Below are 4,810 nucleotides of genomic sequence, written 5' to 3' on the forward strand. Positions count from 1 at the left end.
TACCACATGCAGAGCATAATTTTAATAAGTCTTTTTTGGTAAAATTTTGCAAACATGACTTGCCACTATCAAAAATAAGTGATTTAAGTTTCAAATGAGAGCTGCGCTTGCACTCAGATTTGTCTTAAAGTAAACTGTTCATTTTAAGCGTACATGATGCACGTTGCTTTTAATCAACTCTCCTCCTTAGTCGTTCAGTTTTTGTTTTTTTAGGACATGAAGCAATATTTTCCTAAACTCATCTGCAATTTTGCAGAATATTTCAATAGTGTCTTTGAACAATTCGAGCAGACACTCATTAGCATCTTCAATGTTAACCTTAAAGATAGGGTCTTTAAGTTCAAAATCAGAAAACAACCTTTTCCAAAATTCAAAAATACCTAGGTCATTCAAAATTTCATTTCGAGTATAATTCAGCAAATCTGCGCCTAGTGCTGAGAAAGTCTGTTCATTTTGTAAAGAAGACCTTTTGTTTTCTACTTTCATGATAAACTCAAATGATTGATCTTTTATGTTTGTCAATCCATTTGTCAAGTTTTGTTTTCTCTGTGTTTGAAATAGTGTTTCTTTATACTTCGAAGAATTTTCAAGAAATGCGTACGTTTCAGTAAGAGAGTCAAGCATTTTAACTTTCAAAAATAATTTTGACTTTTGATTTCTGTGTGTTGATTTATACACACTATTCATAGATTGTTTCATGTAATGGAAACGAGTTTTTGCGATGCACCTCCCAAATATATACCTAAGCTTGCCTCTTCCTGAATCGGACATTTCTTTTATTGGGGAGGGAGAGGGATTACTCAATGAAATAAGATCACTCTGCCCTTTTAGACTTTCAGATGTGACTCTATCAAAGATTTTGCTACACATTTCAAAGTGCTGACTTGAAGGCTCACATTGCAAAAGAGCTTTGACAAGGAAAACATACGTCTCCGAAACAGAAAAATGATATACAGCTGAATAATATTTTGTTCAAGTTTTTGCTTCAGTGGGTTTATGTTACACATCATCAGTTTTGCACAAATAAATCTTTAATTTCCGAAAACAGTTTATTGACAAAATACTTCAACTCATTGGGTTGTTTTTGTAAGATGTTTTCAAAAATATTACTCAAAATTTTATCTGAAGGTGCCAGCTGACTTTCGGATTTGAAAAGAGCAGAAATTTGTGCATTGTCTATGATCTCTTCAAATGGTTCATGGTGTGTTGGTTCAACAGCATCAGAATCAGGAGACAATAAGAGTCAATTTCACTCATCTCATTGTAACTGAAATCTGATAATTTATCACGACCAATTTCACCCTCAGAAATATTGTGCTCCCCTGTGGTATCTGAATATGAATACATAGCCCTGCAACAACCAAGATTTCCTTGAGTATCAAATTTGGGGATACCAGTGTTTTCATAGAACTGGTATAAATTAGGATCATGTTTGATTACAGATGAGTCATTGAAACCTAAGACTCTCAACCCCTTTTTTTCAGTAGCTCTACCAATTGCAACACTAAGTTGGCCTGCTGCAAAAATATTGCTGGCATCTACTTCCACTCTTTGCAAGGTCAAACCTGAGATTTGTGTATGGTGATACTGTATGCAAGACACAGAGGGTACTGTTGTTTTGACGCAACAACCTTGCCATCGGTACAACTGTATAACAAAAATGTTTCTGGCTTCAAATTTGTTATCACATTTTCAGAATTAGACACCCCCCCCCCGAAAAATTTACAGTTACATTGTTTTTTAACAGGCCCGTAACAGTTCCCATTAATCCATTAACAAGTTTTACACTAAGATTTTTCAGCAACATAACAGGGCAACCAATTTTCAGATGTAATTTCTTTGGAACAGAAAGTTTTTCAAGTTTAGACATATCAACTGAATTGTAAACAATTTCGTCCCCCTCTAAATCGATCAACTTCATGGCATTGTGCATGAAACAATCAAAATTTCTGGCACACAAATGAATAGGCTCAGGACCTGGTGGTAGGGGACGGCTAAGTCTGTGTAACAAATCATGTTTCTTTTGATAAATCTCCCCTAGAAACGTCATTTATTACCTTGATGAAATCAGGCTGATGTTGGCGCAGAACTTCACTCAGAATGAATTTATGACAAAAAATGTTGGTGAAGGCTTCTGATTTAAAACAATAGTGACCACTGTCATTTTTAAGAATGTCTGGCACTGGAGGAAGCTGGGGAAAAAAATCCCCCCACAGCAATAACCTGCATTCCTCCAAATACAATATCATTTTTCAAAATTTTCCTTCAAATATATTCAATTTGATCAAATAGTTTCATTGAAAGCATGGAAATTCAATTATTAAACAGCTGGTTGTAAAAATGTTATTTTTGTATTTTTTGAAATTTTCATCTGTATTTAGCCGAAAAACAAGATCTTCATTAGTAAATCTACCATCAGCTATTCCGGACCAACAGTGTACAGTCTGGCCGATTGACACGGTTTTTCTATCGTGAGCCAATGCTCTAGCGATTTCCTTAACTGAAGAACTTTTACCTGTGCCACTTTGCCCCAAAACCAGTAAAGAATGGCCATTTTTTAACGTTTTCTAAAATCAGTTGCTGCGTTCTTGTCAACGCCAGGATATTTACCTTCAAGTTTGTGACTTTTATTAGTAACCAATCAAATTACGTTCCAACATTTAGTTCTTACGACCAGAAGTTATTGTAGTAGATGAATCGTCTGAAAATTTGAAACGGTAGGAATCGATGAATAAATAGGTAGTTTATAGCCATGGGGCTTCGTGTAGGGTACTGGAAACGATACACCAGCAAGGATAATGTCTATTAAAGCGACTTATATCACAAAGGTGAAGATGAATGGCAAACTTATCGTAAAATGAGACTTGAATCGAGAGGTGTCCTAAATCTAGTTAGGTACCTTGTGGTATTATTAAGGAGGGGGCCCCATGTATGAAACAAGTGCCTGTGACATTGCGTATGAGATGTGAGGACCAACATGAAAGGAGAAGATCACGAACAGTTATCAATCTCATAACTCCTATATCCCGTGGGGATTCGGGTTGGAATGGGTCCTTAGTACCCCTTGCTTGTCGTAAGAGGCGACTAAATTGGGCGGTCCTTCGGATGAGACCGTAAAAACCGAGGTCCCATTGTCACCGCAGGTGTGGCACGATAAATATCCCTCCCTGCTCAATGGCCATAAGCGCTGAGCATAGGCCTAAATTATGCAGCCCTTCGCCGGCAGTGGTGACGTCTCCATATGAGTGAAAGATTCTCGAGAGGGACGTTAAATAATATTTAATCAATCAATCATAACTCCTATAAGCAATATAAAATAGAGAGTTAGGCAAACACGGACCCCTGGATATACCAGAGGTGGGATCGGGTACCTAGGAGGAGTAAGCATTCACTGTCGACCGGTCACACCCACCGTGAGCCCTATATCTTGATCACGTAAACGGACTTATCCGTAGTCAAAATCAGTGTACCATGAACGGCCTAACAATCGGTATGAAACAAGTAAGACAGCATTTGATAAATTGTATTGGCAAACTAGATCGTTATAACGATCATAGAATTTCCGAAATGCTGATTTCAAACGAGACTGTTGAAACCCCTGCACCATCAACCTGTTTGTCAGTAGCCTGCCTCTATTTAAAAACTGACCATACGCAGAAAAAAAACTCCTGCTTATCGAATCAGGTTAGTGATATAAACACCATTTGCATGTGATAATGGAATATTGCTACATAATTATGGGAAGTTGACGATGGAGAACTGAAATCATCTCGTTTGTCATAAAGTTGAGTTGTTAGCTTGCCGTTAATATCTTTTTCCAATAAAATATATAAGTATGAAGTAGAAGTGGACGACTCTGGTGTCCTTTATTTTGAGTTCACAGGGAGGAACACAAACAATTGAAAAAGAGGAATCTTCTGGAATTGATGTCAACATTAGACGACACGGTACTAATTTACAGCAGGATCAGTGACATTTAACAAAACATCTTCAAGACTGCATAGAGTCGCAAAAATACTTCAAATATAAATGTTAGTTAAGCAAACTCCAAAAATTAATTACCCAAGTGCCATTATGGACAAAATTAGTGGAACAGAGGCTGACCACGCCGGTTATCCAAACACGACCATTGCTTGTCGTAAGAGGCGACTAAATGGGGTGGTCCTTCGGATGAGACCGCAAAAACCGAGGTCCCGTATTGCTTATAGAAGTTATGCTATTGATCACTGGTCGTTATCTTCACCTTTCATGTTTAATACCCCCCCCCCCCCCCCCCACTCATATATCCTTATCCTGGGGATCAAGGTTAGAAAAGGTCCTCAGTACTCCCTTGCTTGTCGTAAGAGGCGACTAAATATGAGACCGCAAAAACAGAGGTCCCATGTCACAGCAGGTGTGGCACGATAAAGATCCTTCCCTGCTCAATGGCCATAAGCGCGGAACACAGGCTTAAATTTTTGCAGCCCTTCATCGGCAGTGGTGACGTCTCCATATGAAATATGAATGAAATATTCTCGAGAGGTCCGTAAAACAATATTCAATCAATCTCGAGAGGGACGTTAAACAATATTCAATCAACCAAACACACGGAACAGGGGCTGCCATAACGAATGCGGAGATAATAGCGGAAAGCCGGAGTCAAGGTAAGTGAATTAAAACACTACGAAAATGATCTAGGTATAAGAAAATGTATACAATAATTATCATAAGATCATGCATTCACGGACAAAAAACGCAACCAGGGGTCCATGTTTGCCCAACTATCTATTTTGCATTGCTTATAGGAGTTATGAGATTGATCACTGTTCGT

The sequence above is a fragment of the Ostrea edulis genome, chromosome 9 (genome assembly GCF_947568905.1).
Source record: "Ostrea edulis chromosome 9, xbOstEdul1.1, whole genome shotgun sequence".
NCBI lineage: Eukaryota > Metazoa > Mollusca > Bivalvia > Ostreida > Ostreidae > Ostrea > Ostrea edulis.